Source organism: Melanerpes formicivorus, unplaced genomic scaffold (assembly GCF_026170545.1).
Source record: "Melanerpes formicivorus ecotype bairdi unplaced genomic scaffold, bMelFor1.0.p_v2 SCAF_4, whole genome shotgun sequence".
Classification (NCBI taxonomy): domain Eukaryota; kingdom Metazoa; phylum Chordata; class Aves; order Piciformes; family Picidae; genus Melanerpes; species Melanerpes formicivorus.
Window position 1 is genome coordinate 12064491 of NW_027142356.1, and position 18738 is coordinate 12083228.

The following is an 18738-nucleotide window of genomic DNA, read 5'->3' on the forward strand; positions in this document are numbered from 1 at the left end:
TGCATTGTCACTAATGTGTCCTACTAATTATGTCTTCTCCCCACACTTCTGTTCAGTCAACATGTCCACTCAAAGCCAAACATCCCAGGTTATGGAATCATAGAATGGCTTTAATTAGAAGGGACCTTAAAGATCATCTAGTTCCACCCCTCTGGCATGGGCAGGAATACCTTCTGCTGGACCAGATTGCTCAAAGCCTCATCCTTATTCCATTGTGGCTTCATTGAAATCAGTCTCTCTGGTCTCTTCTCTTCTGGAAGTATCTGCCATGTGAATATGACCCTTTCTCACTGTTCCTTCACAGCTGCTCTGCAGAGCTATGTCTCTCTCCATCAGTGTGGACTTGCTGTGAGTGTTTCTGGAGAAGTTTTGGAGAAGATGCTTGATTTTACTATCCTGCTTGGCACCCCACATCTTGCTTCCAAAACCTCTCCCTTGACCTTTCTTACTTCACTGGTGCACAAGTGGTACACAGGTAAACCACAGTCACCTGCTAGACCCCAATATTTTTGGGAAGTGTTTTTTGTATTCCTGGTATCAATGGATCCCTTCCAACATAAATTATTCTGTTTGTATTCTTTTCAGTGCAAGGAGATAATTTTCCAAAACAGGAGGACTCATCATGCACAAAGGCAAACTCCCCATCCTGTTGCTAGCTAGGTGTCCTCTCCATGCCCAGGGCTGTAACTGCAGAAGGTCCTCACAGCACCCAGCACTCCATTTGCCATCCAGCTGGAGAGCAGACCACCATTTAAACGTCTTCCTGTGCCACCCTCTGCACACCACCTTGTGTCCTGACATTCCTCCCACTGCTGATGGCTGTGCATCATGTGTCTGCATAGCTATACCACTTGCCTACCTGAATACATGTACCTACATATAGCACACATATAGATGTGTGTGCACGTGACAGATGTGCACTCCGTCACCCCTTATACAACTTTTTATAGTGACTACATTTCATACCACTTTCATTGCCCTTGTGCTTCGGGTCTTTCTTTTATCATCTCTGGGTAAGGCTAGGAAGGAGGTAATGCAGCCTCTCCTCAGTCAATGTTGCATGTTGTAGTTTGCACTTGGATTGCCTAGGTTCTGCAGAATACCCTTGGTCTCTAACCAGACTCCATGACCAATGGCAATGTGCAAAATCTTATGACATCCAAGAGCTCTCTCTTGAAGTAACCCAGCTGCTTGAGAGCTGCAGAGTTCAAAGGACCGGGTCTGAAGCTGCGCTCGTTGTAGTACTGTGACATAGTCCTTCTGAAAAGGAAACGACAGACCCAGCAGGCGCATTACGCCAGACCAAGACCACGACTCCCAATGCAGCAGAGAGGAAAGAGATGCAGGGTTGGTTCTGGTGGAGCTGAGCTGCGAGAATTCCCTCCAGGTCTCTGGGAAAGCCTGCTCTGAATAGAGGCTTGTGCATCCCGAGATAGAATCTTCTCACCCTTTGCTGCTCGGAGCCGTCCCGCCTTACTTGGGGTTGTGCGTGGGAGTTGTTTCAGTCGCAAGTCAAGCCAGGAATAAAATGTCAGATTTCCGCATGCAAGTCAAACCTTGAATTAAAAACATATAAAGATGCTGTAGGAGCCAACGGTCCTGTAACAGCGCCCGACAGGACCCTTAGCACCAAAATCAACCATCACCGAAACGATCGACCCACTTCCCCGGGAGGAACGCGGAGAGGGGTTCGGGGGAGGAAGGGGCTGACCACGTTACGCGGCTGCCGGTGTCGGGGAGAGAGCTAGCGGCGGGGACAGCGCTGTGCAGCGCCGCGCCGTGCCCTGCCGCGCCGTGCCCTGCCGTACCGCGGCGATGACGGGCGCAGCACGCTTCCGCGCCCGCCGCTGCAGCCCTGCCCCCGCCGCCTGCGCGGCCGGCCCGGCCCGGCGGAGAGGCGGGGGGATTTCCAAGCGCCGGCGGCCTCGCCGCTTCCTCTCCTTGTTTTGCTTTCGATCTGGACCTTTCTTCGCCCGGGCGGAGGCAGTGAACTTTTAGTTTTGCTCCCGCGATTATTCAGCGCCTGTTTTAATTTCCATTTCGCGTCCCCTGGCAACAGCGGTAACCTTGAGGAATTGTGTAAGGGCCGCGAAAACGGCCGGCGAGGTAAACAGTTATAGATTTTTAATTTTATTTATTTTTTAAAATTTTTGCTGTTTGATTTCAAATTTTCCGCATCGCCGCCGTTTTTGAGTGCGGGGCGACAGGGCTGCCGGAAAGATGCGCATCGGCTTAAAAACAAAAGGTCGGGCTGCAACGGCCGGGGCCGAGCCCGGTTCCGCCGCTGCATTTGAGAAGTGGCGGGGGGGGGGTGGTGGGGAAGGCGGGCAAGGGGTGCTGGAGAGAGGGCGGCGGGTTGCAGCGGTGATGCAGTGGGTGCGGGGGTACCGTGGCCGTCTGGGTGGGGAGCTCCGGCACGCAGACAAAGGCGGGGGCGTCGGATCTGGAGGGCCAGGGCGCGGCGCGGGCCGGGCCGGGGGGTCCTCCGCACTTGTTGCGGGCCTGGCGGTTGCCGGTAGCCTCGGTAAGGAAAGGGGGCAGCAGCAGTGGTGCAGCGCGGGCAGCCGCAGAGACTGCGGGCGAGGGTCGCACTGGGTGGGGTGGGGGGGCACTGCCCCCGTGAGTGCCCGGGGCAGCGCGAGGCGGGGGAGGGGCGGGCGCGCAGACCCGGAGCCCCGGAGAGGTGGGGCCTGTGCGCCCGCCCCGCGGCCGGTCTGTTACACAAGCGGCGGGGCGGGGCCTTCGCGCCTTGCCCGGCGCGGCCGCCGCCTTACCCTGACTTCAGAGGGTTAGAGATGTGGGGGTTCCTGTCCTTGTGAGGGGACGGCGCCAGCCGTGCTGCGAGAGGAGCGGTTGGCGCGACAGGATGGAGCGGGGCCTCAGGGGCTGCGAGGCCGCCGCGGGTGGGTTGTGCGGAAGCTGCGGAAGGAGGAAGTCTCGTGAAGTGCTGCACAGGGCAGGCGATTGATGGGCGGCGGTGTTTGCTCGCTGCTGTTCGCTTGCTGCTGTTCAGCAGGCCCTTCCGCCTCATCCAGATCTTCAGCATGCTTCCAGAGAGCTAGCATTTCTGTTGGTTTTTCCCCTTGATCTATGCTCTCAGTGAATCCAGCGTTAGCAAGTGAGTCATTTGAACACTTAGCAGCCTTGAGCAGCGCTCTGCTTTCTGTTGTTTTCAGGAATAGCTTCGTTTCTAGTGGGGGCAGGCAGCACTGCCATGTCACAACCCGTTGCGTGGCGCTTTGTAGAGTGCTGTCCTGCTCCACTCCAGCAAGTGGGGGGCCAAGTCCTGGACATCTTCCCCTAGACGAAATTTATGAACGGAGGTTTTGTTTGTGTAGCACAGTGAGTCAAACTCCAAGCATCTTGCAGTGTCTGGGGTCAAAGTTGCAAGTGATTGAAGATCTGGATCCTTCAACAGAGATTCCTAGTAATACTTAGGTCCTTAATTGCGTTTTGATTACTATGAGTGCCTAAAGAGTAGAGTGTTTGAGGCTTATTTCGGGAGTTTCAGGATGCAGAACTTTACTCCTGGGTTAATGTAAAATTGTCATTTGTTGCCCAACTTCCCATGCTAAGATCTTGCAGACGTCAATCTCTTTAATGTAGGAGCAGTTGTAAACACAGCCTCAGTTCCTGGAGATGAAATACATGTTTTCATTTATAGTTATTTAAATCGTAATGGGTTTGCATATAATAACCTTTGCAGAATGCTTGTGGTAGTATCATGAAAAAGAGTTGAGTGGAGCAGCAACAGTTAAATTCACCCTAATACAGAAACAGTGACATAAAAGTAACAGAATCAATCTGACACAGATGATTTCCCTCTGAATCATAATCTTTCAGTGCCACTTGCCCCTTCAGAGGCATAAGCCTATTTACCGCCCCCGTTTGTAATGTCCCAGAGGGGAATTACTTCATGTGCCCCTTATGTGTGGTTCTGTTTCACTGGTAAATAGTGGTAGAAGGTGTGAGAGCATCAACTCCTTTGACTTGGTACCTCTTCATTGTGTTCACATGCCACACTGTAGATATTCAGCTAGGTACAGACAAGATGTATCGGTCTGCTGACCCCAGTGTTATCTCTGGAGGTGCCAGCTGGTTCACAGAGGTAGGTAGAGTGGTTAGCCAATATATTTGACAATTGTCTTTGTAGTGCCACCTGATTACTTGGTGACTACAAAAGTGACATTTCAGAAGATGTTAAGTCAATTTCTTGAGAAAAGCTGTTTATCATAGGCCATGGAAAGCAGTAGTAAGGGGTATGAGAAGTAGCATAGAGGTTGTAAGGAAGGGATGGTAAAGAACCCAGCCTCTATTGCTTGGCGGTCTTTGATGTGTGGGATCAGGTGGAGTTAGAGGCAGAATCTTAATAAACAGTTGAAAACATGAAGCGGTAAAGGAGGAGCTTAGATTCAAGAGGAAATGAAAATATCCTTGTAATAGAAAGAGCCTGCAGTAGAAGAATGGACTTCATGTAAATACATTTGCAGCCAAGCTATGTCTTAAATGAAACACGTGTTTATATACATGTAATTTTAATATATATTGACACAAGTTTAAAAAGTAAGGTGTGGGAAAAAGCTGACAGGTGAAGAATGTAAATTTGCCATGACACATCCTCTCTTGAAGAGGAGCATCATCCCTTTGGTATTAAAGCACCTTTGTGATACAATATTTGAGAAGTACCAGAAAGTTGGTGGAAACTCAGATATCATAGAGACAGACTGCAGATGGCATAGGAAGGACAGAGTCTGTTGCGCATATATGCAGTGGGATACTTTTTGTTAAACTAGGATCCCATGAACTGATGTTCTAGGCCTGTGTAGGAGGAGTAGAGATTGGGGGTAGATGTCTGTCTGATAAAAATGTTGAAGACTGTCCTATATTAAGGGAGAGTAGAAGAGCAACAAAAGTAGGAAACGGGATGATAATGGGAGGTTTCAGTTCCCTTCCTCTTAGATTATGTCATGCTCCAACATGAAAATTTGCCCAGGTACTAAGTTTTTTAGATACCAAAAACCCTTTGCTTCCTAAATGTATCTTGTAAGAGTAATTTGTGGGTAGCAGCTCTGAACAAGGGGCTGACTAGCAAGGATTAAGTTCAGAATTTTCTGTTAAGAATGCCAGCCAGCAATGATTGTAACCTACTTAGACTTCAGGAGCAGTAAAGCCAAGGGTTGTTGTGGCAGGGTTTAATGTCCCCAAGTAAATCTTCATAAAACAAGGGGGAAAAAAAATGGTGAGAGGCAGCCAAAAGTGTAAAATACTTGCAAGAGGCATGTAATTCTTTAAAGACACTCTAGTGAAGGCTTGGAGCAGTTGTGTGGCATCTATCAGAAATACCAAAAAAAAGGCTGAGCGGACTGACGAGCAAAGATTCTCAGTAGAAGTAAAAACACATCTTTTAACAGTTGAAACTTTGTCTCTTAATAGGAAAGGTGGAAAAGAACATGAAATCTGTGTTAAGTACAGTAAGGTTAGACCCAAAAGAGTCATGGAACAAGTTGCTAAAGGCATGAAAACAATTAGTAAATCCTCTTTGAAATGCATCAAAAGCAGGAAGCCTGCTGATAAGTTATCCATGCATAGAACGAGTGTGTAAGGAAGATAAAGTCATAGTAGAAGAGTGAAACAAATTCTTTGAGCCTTGCTTTACTGAGGAAGAGCTTTAAGTTGCTCCCCCTGGAGGAGGCTTTATTTTTTTTTAAGGGTGAGTATGTTGGAGAATTTCTTCCAGTCTGAAGTGTCTGTTAGAGAAAGTGTTGGAAGAAACCATTGAGAAGGGTGAAATAGATGGTAGGAGGTAATACTTATTGAAGAATTTTGAAATAACTTAAAATGTGAAATTCTGTATACATTGCCTGTGGTGTGTAACTTGTTGTCTAGGCCTGCCTTGGTGCCCCAGGAATAGAAGGTGACAAAGGAGCTACCAGGTTTTCAAGGTCTCTCGTGAGTCTGAGAACTCCAGGATGGGAATTTTTGTTTGCTTGGGCTTTGTTTTCACCAGGGATTAGTGAACATAGGTTAAAACGTGATACATGGCAAAGACTAGGCTTGACTTCTGTGGAGGAGGAATTGTGCATCATGAGTCTTCTGAAGTTCTGTAAAGGCACTGCTGTGCTGTGGCTGGAGTCTGGTTGATATATACCGTCCTTAAAGCGGGACCAATTCTGAAGTGAGATCACATTGCTCTGGGCTGTATAGTCATGGTCAGTTTGCTTAATGAAAGGAAGTTGCTAGTTGTCAGCCTGAAGAATCTGCCTAGGGTCTATATGGTTCAGTGGTTGGAGGAAAGGGTAGGTGGTGATGTGACAAGTTTACTGGTTGTGATAACTCATTTGGCACATGAAAATCCCAAAGGCTGAACCGCAAGGCCTGTAGAAGGATCTTATTATGTGGAGCATCCAGATGAAAGTTTGCAAACAAAATTCAGTACAGACCACTATCAGTGTAATGCACGTGTAAGAAAATGCAACCTTAACTTCATGTACACAAGGGTGAGGTTTGAACTGACTTGAAAATATCACACAACACAAATAATCCTATGAAAAAAATAAGCTCTGTGCCCAGAAATGACTAATGAGAGGGCAGGTTAGGAATTATTAGCAAGGAGTAAAAAATGAAAACACTTTTGTTGTCACTATAAATCCACATTGCCTCCCTCTCTAGAATAGCATTAATAATTTTTGTTCCTTCATCTCAAAAAGGATGGAGTGGAAGTTGATGAATGGCAGAGAAGGGCATCAAAGACAGTCAAAGGTATGAAAGAGCTTTTGTGAATGAAATAGCTTGGAAAAGAAGTGATGGAAGAGAATGTGGGGTTGTTCTTTAAAATAATTTATGTCATGAAGAAAGCAAATAGGTGATAGTACAGATGAGATAAACATAACCCAAATAAAAGAATTTGGAGGCAGCTTCACTACAATGGGAGTGTTTGTCCTGCATCATATAAATTCTGGTGCTTATGGCCGCTGCATGTATGTCAGGAATTTACGTGGGCTCACAAGAGATTAGGCGGTCTGTGAGAGAGAAACTTCATGTGCAACTTAGCAGTCAGAACAGTTCAGTATCAAATTTTGGGCACTGACTGCCCACAAAGAATTACTGCAGATGCTGATCAAGAATTATTGCTGCAATAGAAAGCTGCAAATAGAAACCTCCACTGAGAAGCATAAACTACGGTCCATTTGCAGATAATAGAGAAGCAAGATCATGTGTTGTCCTTTGTTATGTGAGCCTGGTGACATAAGATCTTATGAAACTCCCAGCAAAATAGTATCTCTGTGGTGATCCTGTTTAATCTGTGCTTGTTACCCCTGGACTTGTAAAACCTGACACAAGTTACAGTCAGGTTAACTGCATCCTGAATGCATTTAACACTGAATAGGAGTGGTACTCCCAACAAAATTCCTCTGATGTTTGCAGGTTTAGAACCTCAACTTTTATTGTGTGGATCTTATATGGAAAGTCACAGTCCATTTGTAGACAAAGAAGTAAAACTAATCACATGTTACTTACCTCTGTGACTGCTTTGTAAAGAATTCCCTTTTGAAACTCTGTTCTTCAAAGGCCTACAGTGATTGTGATACTGAGGGCATAAACCAAAAGGTAGTGTTTACAGAAGTTTTATTATACCTTACGGTGCCATAAACTGTGATTAGTGTAAAACATTTTCTGGTTTGTCCTTTGAGATTACAAGTGCAAAAGGAAAACAGCAAATAAGCAAGCCAGAAAGATTCTAGGTACAGTGAATGGGAGGAACAGATTTATTGTGTTGCATATTCCTATGTGTAAATAACATTATGGGAAAAGAAATAATTCTGTGTAATTAAATAACTTCCCTTTTAAAAAAAATAAAAATTATTTATTTATTTCCAGAAGTTTTGGTGGAACTATATAAAGTTTCTTCCTTGTACTGACTATGTGTGAACTCTTGTGTTAAGATTAAAGTTGATTAAAACAGCCAGCAAGAAAAACTATAATCAGCAACTGGCAGTAATGAATGGTTAGTGGAAATGAATGCATGTTAACAGTTAAGAGTTTAATATGTGCATATATATACATACATATCTACATGTGTATAAAAATGTTTTGCCTGTAACAGAAATAATATGCAGCACACATTTCTTACTGATGGACTGCAGAACAGCTTTAAAACTTGCTGTTCCAGTTAATTATGGATATGTTTCCAATTTCTCAAAGGTTGATGAAAAATTACTGGGGTTTTTTTGTATGAGATTGGGAGGAAAGAAAAAGTGGTAAGCGGTAAAGTAATATTTGGCTTTTTAATGTGTAATACACTGCAAGCCAAGCTTTGTGTATATTAGAATTCTTCTGACCCCTTTGTTTACTTGGGGGCGGATTGCAAGAAATGTGCAGCGGTTGTTAGGACAAGGCAGATGTTTTATCTTGTTGCAGCTTGGACACGGGCATCCAGGGGCAAATCTACCCTCATGTGGCATGTCCTTTCACCCAAGGTGCAGAACTAAATTCTAACTCAATTATTTCAACACTCAGCTGTTGCTGTACAGGTTCTAGCTTTCAAGATGAGCTTGGAAATTAGAATTTCCATATTCTTGGCCTTTTAAAGAGTAAAGCAGGTTATGGTTGGATAGTTTTCCAGCTATTCTTTGCAGGATTGTTTTGTAGGTCTCAGCATATCTGATGTTAGGAATGGAGTTAAGGTGTGGCAAAGCAAATGTATTTAAATTTGTCCTTTAGTTTGAACTGCAGATGACAGTGGATGTTGTGTAACCTTTTGCTGTAAAATCATTTTAATTACTTTTAAAAGACTGCTTGACATTGATACAGCACCAAAGAAGGAAGGGTTGCTTACAGGTTTTGTGTTTAAAGTCTGGTGAAGTTCTGGGGTTTTTTATGTGTATGCAGAAATATATGTGACTTAAAGGGCAAAAAGACAAAGTCTGTATTGTAATATTCCTATTGATCTTGGACATTGCTTGAGAGCATTACAGGCAAACCTCTTAGAGTTTTATCTAGGCAAGGCAATGCCTTAATTCTCTAATAAATTAAGGTAGTACTAACTTTATGTCCACTTCATGCATGTATATAACATGCATATGGTGCATGATACGGGCTTTTGTGCATTTGGTGCACTGGCTACTCTTTTGAGGTTTTTTCATTGAACTGTGTAAATGTATTTTATATGCAACTGAGAAATTAACCCAATGGAAAATACTGAACTACTGAATTTAATTTGATGTGGCATGTAAATTTGTAAAATGAAAAGCAAACACCCTCCACCCCCATAAGCATTCAAAAATTGTGACAGCATCTTAAAAAGTTTATCTGAAATAAAAATAATTCCACAGTAGGAAAAAAGGTAGGATGGAAGGCTAATGCTTTTAAATTATTGAAAGCTTTTCAGCAGGATTTGAAATCCCAACAGTGTTACATGAGAAGATGAAAGCAAAACTTGAGGATAAAATTGAAACCAAATATAAACAAAAGTGAAACTGACTTCATTGGTTTTAATTTCCCAATTGGCAAAAATGAAAGAATAGACACAGAGCAAAGAAGTATCACGGTATCACAGTATAACTAAGGTTGGAAGAGACCTCGAGGATCATCGAGTCCAACCTATAAACACAGATCCCATGACTAGACCATGGCACCAAGTGCCACATCCAATCCGCTCTTGAACGCCTCCAGGGATGGCAACTCCACCACCTCCCCGGGCAGCCCATTCCAATGACGAATGACTCGCTCGGTGAAGAACTTTCTCCTCACCTCGAGTCTAAACCTCCCCTGGCACAGCTTGAGACTGTGTCCCCTTGTTCTGGTGCTGGTTGCCTGGGAGAAGAGAACAACCCCCTCCCGGCTACAACCATCTTTCAGGTAGTTATAGAGGGCAGTGAGGTCTCCCCTGGGTCTTCTCTTCTCCAGGCCAAACAATCCCAGCTCCCTCAGCCTCTCCTCATGGGGCTTGTGTTCAAGGCCTCTCCCCAGCCTTGTTGCCCTTCTCTGGACACGTTCAAGTGTTTCGATGTCCTTCTTAAACTGAGGGGCCCAGAACTGGACACAGTACTCAAGGTGTGGCCTAACCAATGCAGAGTACAGGGGCACAATGACTTCCCTGCTCCTGCTGGCCACACTATTCCTAATGCAGGCCAGGATGCCGTTGGCCTTCTTGGCCACCTGGGCACACTGCTGGCTCATATTCAGGTGGCTGTCGATCAGCACACCCAGGTCCCTCTTCATTTGGGAACTCTCCAGCCACTCCGACCCCAGCCTGTAGCTCTGCATGGGATTGCAGTAGCCAAAGTGCAGCACTCAGCACTTGGACTTGTTGAATGCCATCCCATTGGACTCTGCCCATCTGTGCAGTCAGTCGAGGTCCCTCTGCAGAGCCTTTCTACCCTCTAACTGACTAACATCTGCTCCTAACTTGGTGTCATCTGCAAACTTGCTGATGACTGACTCTACCCCCTCATCCAGATTATCAATGAAGATGTTAAAGAGGATGGGGCCCAGCACTGACCCCTGGGGGATGCCACTGGTGACTGGCCGCCAGCTGGATGTGGCACCATTCACCACCACTCTCTGGGCTCGGCCCTCCAGCCAGTTCCTAACCCAGCACAAAGTGTAGTGGTCCAAGCCACGAGCTGACAGCTTAGTCAGCAGTTTGCTGTGGGAGACGGTGTCAAAGGCCTTGCTGAAGTCCAGGTAGATCACATCCACAGGCCTCCCCATGTCCACCAGACGGGTCACCTGATCATAGAAGGAGATCAGGTTGGAGAGGCAGGACCTGCCCTTCCTAAATCCATGTTGGCTGGACCTGAGCCCTTGGCCATCCTTCAGGTGCGCAGTTATTGCCGCCAGGATAATCTGCTCCATCGCTTTCCCTGGCACTGAGGTCAGGCTGACTGGCCTGGAGTTTCCAGGTTCCTCCATCCGACCCTTCTTGTGGATGGGGACCACATTGGCCAGGTTCCAGTCACCTGGGACCTCACCTGTGAGCCAGGACTGGAGGAAAATGATGGAGAGCTGAACTTGAAACATTATTTCAATTTTACTATTTATTTTATTTATCAGTAAATTTTACTTTTGCGTGGCAGCTTGCCTTTAGTAGACGACACAGTAGGGAGCAAGACTTGTTGCTCTCCATGGTTTATCTAGGTACCACTCTTCCCACCTAATGGACAGGGAAATGCCCCTGCAATGTGGGAAGTGACATCTTCTTCAGCCACAGAAGCACTGCTTAAATGCTGTGACAAGCGTGTACAGAAGGTACAATTGAGATGTTGACATCTAGTATGTTGAAAGCTGGTAGGTGCACTTACATTTTATTTGTGTTGAGACTTAAGTTGTAATGCTTAGTGGGCTTTTTTTTGTTCCCCACCTTTGCAATTGTCCATTCAGATCTGAGTCAGATCAACAGTAACCAGATGTTATCAAGTATCAACTTTGCTGATGACATGAAATGACGGAATGATTTCACCCCATTTCCACAGATCAGTCAACAGTTAGAAGGTCCTTTTTGACCTTGAGATCTAGCTGGTGAGTTAGTCAGAAGATGGCCAGACACTGGATAGCTGTGGAATCCTGAATGAATATCCTTCTCCTGTGTAGAGAGATGTGCTCCTAGGCCATGTTGACCAAAAGGTAACATGTTGAGGAGGAGCTTGTACAATTGGTGCTCTGCTGAAGCTGTACTGGGGTGAAATGAAATACTTTAATTCCAAAGGGCTAGTTCTCATACACTGAATTCAAGCATTATAAAAGCTGAAGTATTTTGATGCCAAAAATGTTGTGGAGATTTGAGAATGATGAGGGAAACTGGTGGAGACTAGCTTTGTTCAATTTAATAATATTTATCTGGCCTAGATGAGAAATGAAGATGAGTTCAGTGGTCTCACTCTAGCTCAGTCATATTTTAGGAAACTTCCAAGATGGAAATAGCTGCTGCGGATCAGAAATTGAGGCTGTTTCATTGCTGTTGGTCTGTAGTCAATACAAAAACTTGAGTGCATTTTGTAGCTGATCTATTAACTATTCCTATCTCAATGTGAAAATGACTTAAGATGTTCCTGTGTGTCCTGTGGCAGTGGAAAGGGTAGCATTGTCATCAGTGTCATACATTTCAACAAGCATCAGTCTTAAGCATTTAATACTCCTCATGTTTAAGTGCAAGCCTTGTAAATATATGTATAAAAGAAAAAATATTTCCCTCTTACATGCTCCAGTGTCAAGCATATCTCTGTAATAACTAATTCAATTTATTTTTTGTGTTCAACACATCTGCTTCTTTCACAGTGCTATTTTTGTAGCTGTAAATAAGTGCATGTGACAGACATGTTTCCAGCTCACAGTGTGGATGATTCAGAGGATCCCAGCCCCCAAGTCTGTGCCTACTGTGGTCTCTGTGTAAAGAAATTATCTGAGTAAGCAGGAGAGAGTTTTTATTAATCTGAAATAGTGTATACTTTTCTTTAATATCTTCTCTTGGAAGTAAAGGGAGCCAGCTTTCTTGAAAGTGCTGGGTTTGGTGCTTGCTGTGAGGTAGAGCAGGGGTGGTTTTTATCTTTTGCTCTCAGTTCTGTGTGCTGCACTAGAGATTAGAAGTTCGGGTAGCAAAAGTGTAGGTGTGGATTAGCTATTAACTTCTGTGGTGGAAACTGCCCTTGCCCAGACAATAAAATGAAAGCTTTGAGCAAATATTAAATCGCACTTTAGTGTAGTGTGCAAATAGTTTTTGCTGTGTGTTGCAGAACAGTATGTTATACAAACAAAGGTAGTTGTGAGAAACAAGCCCAGGTGGATTACATCAGGTGCAGGTCATGGCCAGTGAATATGATAAGTCTTCCTTGAACACATTTCTCAGTGTTAGCTATCTGGAATAATTCTTCTGCCTTTCTGAATGCCTCTAAAATGTCATTGTCTTCTCTGCAGTCCTGCCTGAGCCTCAGAAGCTGTGAGTGTGGGAACACTAAGATTAAGGACTTTGGTTTTATGGTGGCTGCTTTTCATGTATATAGTATCCTATAAAGCACTGACACTATACTTAGAAGAATGCTAGGCAGCACACGGAGATGGAAGTCTGCTTCAGGCTTAAAAACAGTATGTTTACAATTTAAGATCCTGATCTTCAAGATGCTCACTTGTGATTTTCCCACTGCTTTCAGAGGGACACATGTTGTGCTTATTAAAATTTTTGGGTATCTCCTGTAAACCTAGTCACAGAGCATGTAAGAGTGCTTTGGTCTAACAGGGCCATGGAGAGACTTAGAAATTCTGTTGAGTTGTATCAGTATGATAAAAGAGTGATTCTTGATAACTGTGCAAGCCTTAATAGCCCTCTAGTTTTTGCCAGGCTGGAAAATCCTTTATGAATCAGGTGTCAAATGCTGAGTTCTCCTGGCAGTTTTCAGGATTTGGCTTGTGTGGATACTGGCTGAAACAGCTAAGCAGCAGCAGCTACTACATGTGGGTATTTGGGAGTGGATTTGTGTGTGAGCACTTAATTCCGGAATAACATTGGTTTATTGGGGGAAAACTGCTCCCCAATGCAGGGAATTAATTATGCCCTGGCAACCATGCCAGCAATTTTCTTGCCGTAAACAAGCCCGTCCCAAACTTGTCTTAGTGAAATCTGGCTCTACTATTGAAACTTGCCACCTCTCTTCTAGGCAGCTTACTGAGGAAAAATAGTTAGACATCCCAGATACTGAAGATGAATATTGATCGATCATCAGATGTAAAACAAAGGAAATAAAAGGAGACATAACTTTTACCTTGTTTGGGACTCCTGGAGGAGGTAGAGAGTTTTCTCTTGTCATGTGCTATTGAGTGTCACTTGCATAGACACATTGTCATCGTGATGCCACCAGACTGTGGCATCGTTGTCTTCACTATGGAATCTGGCATCTCTGTCTTCACTCCAGACAACACCTGGGAAACAAATAAAAGAAACCCCGAGGAAACAAAGTCTTCCTTTGAAGCTGAAAGTAAAGCAGTCATTTTTTATTGCCCCTAGACTGTCAGACATGGATGTGTGTGCTGATCATTGTGGCAAGGATACTGCAGAGATGATCTTTAACAGTGCATTTATTAGAGGGCTGGGCCAAGCTCCCAGACGATGTAAGTCACTGAGATGCCAGAAAAATGAATGAGCTCAACCACAGACATCGTGTCCAAGTGTCATGATAAAATTCAATGTAGGAACCAGCACAAAGGAAATTTTATCGTAGGCATTGAGAGGTTGAAGCATTATTTCATTAAGGCTAAGTCCAGAAGCAAACCCCCCTCCTTCTAGTTCTGTTACGTTAGAATAAGATGACTTTACTTCAGTGCCTTTCTAGTTTGCAAATCCAAGGACTACCCTTAATGATGCCTGAGATCACTGAAAAATAATAGCTTATGTCTTTGCTGCTGAGGGAGAATAAGCTTTGCATAGAAACCAAAGGAAAGAGTCTGTTTTGATGTGTAATGTCTGAATCCCAGCCAGGACATGTTAACACCCTTTGGGTGGAACAGAAATGCTATAGGGCTGATGAAACATGTTCTATATACAGTATGAGCTTCCATTGTACGTTTTCCTGGGCATGTTTATCATGCAGTCTGCAATGCTGATTTCAGTATGTTTGAGGTATTTGCTGCCTTTGTTTTCTTTGTTTTTGGGGGAGGGGTTGTAGGGTTTTCTTGCAGGGAATGTGGGATTGATTGGTGTTTTTCACCCTCTGTCCCTTGAGGACACAAGGATTTTTCTTCCTTCTACCTTCATGTATCTTTCTTGGGTACAGCAGCGTGACAGGAGGGCATGCAGAATGCTTCCTGCTGCTTTACACCTTCCTACACCCCAAGGTGAGCACAGCCAGGCCCCTATGAAGCAGAGGCCTGTTAATTTGGGTAGCTGCTGGTGGCTTGACTCTTCAGTGCAGCAGCCTACGTTCCCAGGTTTGTCACCACCCCACAGAGCTTTCTCCTTACCAGCCTTGGTGCTGTTGTAGCCCTGACTTTTTTGGTTTGGGAACCTAGGAAAGAAGTTGAAGTGTTGCCTGTACAGGTTCTGCCTTGTGTCTTACACCAGCCCGTCCGGGATCTGCACCCTCCCAACCTGCCTGCTGTCCAGTTCTTGGCTTTCTGGCCTGTGTTGACAGAGTTTTCTCCTACTTGCAGACACTTGAGGAAATAAGATAACACCTTTCATGCCTACAGTGAGTTATTTTTCCTGGTGATGGACAGGAAGGATATAGTATGCTCATGACATCTTTGCTGCTGTCATCAAAGTGTTAAGAAAGAACAGGAAAAATGTTGCCATTACTACAGCATAGATCAAGCATTCCAGTAAACTCAAGAGCTGATCTGTGGAGCAGTGGCCATCAGGTGTGCTTTAAGAGAATGTAAGGCAAGAGATGGTTGGCGATAAGCCTATCTGCCAGCAAAGTTGTGCTCTCTCCCCCATCCCCCAATTGGGCATCACTGACAGAGTATTCTTGGGGAACAAAAGAGGCACCATTGCATTAAGACACCAGAGAGGGTAGGTTTTGCTGCCTGATTATCCATGAATTCAGAACATCTCTTAAAAGGTTTTGTGTGTTTGCTTGCTCTGTATTCATTTTCAGTGCCAAGAGCTTCAGGATTTTATTTTGAACCCTTAACCCTTGTCCCTCTGAGAACAGCAGTGCCCACTTTTCCTTGTTTACTCATCCTACTTTAATTACATGCTTTACTGTTGCTTCAAAAAAAAAAAGAAAAAAAAGGATACTTGTGTAGTTTGGGGTTAGCAGGAAGAAGGCATGTTAATTCTACTTCTGCAGCATTAATGGTGAGATTGTCCTTCTCGTGGCAAATGGGAAATGTACTGGGCAAAGGTCTGGCTCCCTGTGGGCTACAAGCAGGGAGATTTCAGTGTCTGAAATTGGAGCAGCTGTATAAAGTGCAGTTCAGTTGTCTGGGTTGCAGTGTTAATCTCACATTTCAGAAGTATTTCTGAGCTGGGTAGGCCAACAGGTTTTCCTTACCCAGAAAAAGTCTCTGCCCCTGACAAGTTTGACTTCCAAGCAGGGCTTTGCTTAGAGTACATAGGGTTAAACGTGTTTACATTTGATAGGGGGATCCACAGTGGAATTGCTGAAAAAGGTGGTCTGATATGCAAAATCCTCTATGAAGACAGAGTCTGAGCTGTGACCAAGGAACAGAATTTTGCTCCAAGTACTATTCCTTAAAATAAGATCATATTTCCTTGTATCCTGGAACAGTCCTGGCACAGGGACAAATACAGAACCCAGTTCTCTGAATCCTAAAATTAGCATATGGTCTCATTTCAGTGTATCTGTTTGGTCACACAGGGTGATTGAGGCTTTTCTGAACTGCTGCAGCAGTAGCAAACAAAGGGAATGCTTTGAAAGTTTATCAGCAAAGCACAACATGACTTTTTTTGAAAACAAAAAAATGCTGTCAGCTCTGTATTTACAGAGAAAAGAGAAATGGATACTGTGGAATATTCTGCACATGTCCTCTGGGGAGCAGATGTTTTTTTCACAGCTCTGGGGAAGGGCTGTAACCTCTTCACAAATGCCCCTCCAAGTGTCTTACCCCATCTTACCTTACCGTTAATAATAGTTCCACATACTGACATATATCTTTTAACCTGGGTACTTGGTGAAGTGAGGAGAAGAATTACTCTTTCAGACTTTTTTCCTTCCAGAGAAATACCCACAGGCAAAGATTAGGTTGTCTTTTGGGGATAACCTTTGTGCCTTTTCAGTTACAGAGACGCTGTTAGAGGGAGCAAAACTGAAGGGATGAGAACATCTTGTACTGCTCAGATTTAATGCCTGCCATGCCAGTGCTTTCACTTTCTGTCTACTGCTGTAATTCTAGTGAAGAGCTGCTCATTCTCAAAGGTTACACTTTCTGTATGGCAGGAGTGTTATCTCCATCAGGGTGACAAGCAAAAGTCAGACTGACTAGAAGGCTTTAGCAGAGAATAGGGAGTGCTACAAGCTCTTCATTGATCATTATGGAGTGAAAGTATTTGTATGTATATAGAGCCTGCAACTATCCCATCTTTTCTAATGTATATTTAAAGACAATTAGTTCATGAAAATAACTGATTTTTTTCTAGTATATCTTGAAAAATGGATGAGTGCTGTGAGTTCCTTTCTTAAGAGCTGTCCACAAAGAATCACAGTATCACCAAGGTTGGAAGAGACCTCAGAGATCAAGTCCAACCTGTCACCACAGACCTCATGACTAGACCATGGCACCAAGTGCCACGTCCAATCCCCTCTTGAACACCTCCAGGGAAGGTGACTCCACCACCTCACTGGGCAGCCCATTCCAATGACGAATGACTCTCTCGGTGAAGAACTTTCTCTTCACCTCGAGCCTAAACTTCCCCTGGTGCAGTTTGAGACTGTCCCCCCTTGTTCTGGTGCTGGTTGCTAGAGAGAAGAGACCAACCCGTTCCTGGCTACAACCATCTTTCAGGTAGTTGTAGAGGGCAATGAGGTCACCCCTGAGCCTCCTCTTCTCCAGGCCAAACAATCCCAGCTCCCTCAGCCTCTCCTCATAGGGCTTGTGCTCAAGGCCTCTCCCCAGCCTTGTTGCCCTTCTCTGGACACGTTCAAGTGTTTCGATGTCCTTCTTAAACTGAGGGCCCCAGAACTGGACACAGTACTCAAGGTGCGGCCTAACCAAAGCAGAGTACAGGGGCACAATGACTTCCCTGCTCCTGCTGGCCACACTATTCCTAATGCAGGCCAGGATGCCATTGGCCTTCTTGGCCACCTGGGCATACTGCTGGCTCATATTCAGGTGGCTGTCGATCAGCACCCCCAGGTCCCTCTTCATTTGGGAGCTCTCCAGCCACTCCGACCCCAGCCTGTAGCTCTTCATGGGATTGCCGTGGCCAAAGTGCAGCACTCAGCACTTGGACTTGTTGAATGGCATCCCACTGGATTCTGCCCTCTGTCCAGTCGGTCGAGGTCCCTCTGCAGAGCCCTTCCACTCTCTAACTGACCAACATCTGCTCCTAACTTCGTGTCATCTGCAAACTTGCTGATGACTGACTCAATCCCCTCATCCAGATCATCAATGAAGATATTAAAGAGGATGGGGCCCAGTACTGATCCCTGGGGGACGCCACTGGTGACTGGCCGCCAGCTGGATGTGGCAGAAGAATGCATCTTGCAAAGAAGTACAGAACTGAAACCCAGTGTGATTTGTTATGTCTTAAGGAGGCTGTGGTGACAGCTACCCGCTCAATGCTCCTTGTGTGATTGCTCATAAAAATGTTGTTACACCTGTGCTTCCCTGTCATGACTTGTCTTTCAGCTGTATCTGTCTTGGAAAACTGGCTTGCATTGTTCACTCCAGGCTGTTGGTGTAATTTCCTTGTAGGAAGCTTCTTTTCAAGTGTAATGTGTAGTAGTAGGAGCAGTGTTCTTGACTGGCTTCTTCCTGGTCTGTGTATTCCTAACTTTAGGGTTATGCTGGCCCTGGTTTCAGCAGCTCATGTACTGGCTGCGTTTTACAGCATTCTTTCTCCAAGTCGTGTCTAGAGGAATGGAACAGTTTATAGCTTGTCAGGGGTAGCCTCCACCATGTTTTTCAGTATCTAGTTGGAAAAAAAAAAAAAAAGAAGGTTGAACTGACTGTAGGACTAGAATGAAGAGTGCAGTAAATAAGGCTTCAAAAACCATCAACATAATCCCTCTGTCAGCTGGCATCAGCTCATCTATGGGCCATGCTCCCGGTGGCCTCCCTCTCAAG

General features: G+C 44.9%; 1 protein-coding gene across 5 annotated transcripts in view; it reads left to right on the forward strand.

The window, feature by feature from the left end:
• Positions 1–1856: 1856 nt before the first annotated feature.
• The window catches only part of IRF2 (interferon regulatory factor 2), a 46167-nt gene continuing 29285 nt past the window's right edge, over positions 1857–18738 (forward strand). For 3 of the 5 annotated variants that reach the window (XM_068136980.1, XM_068136983.1, XM_068136984.1), the window contains exon 1: positions 1857–2106. The gene's annotated coding sequence lies outside the window, so the exon portion shown is untranslated. The other 2 variants (XM_068136982.1, XM_068136981.1) reach the window with 2 other exon arrangements.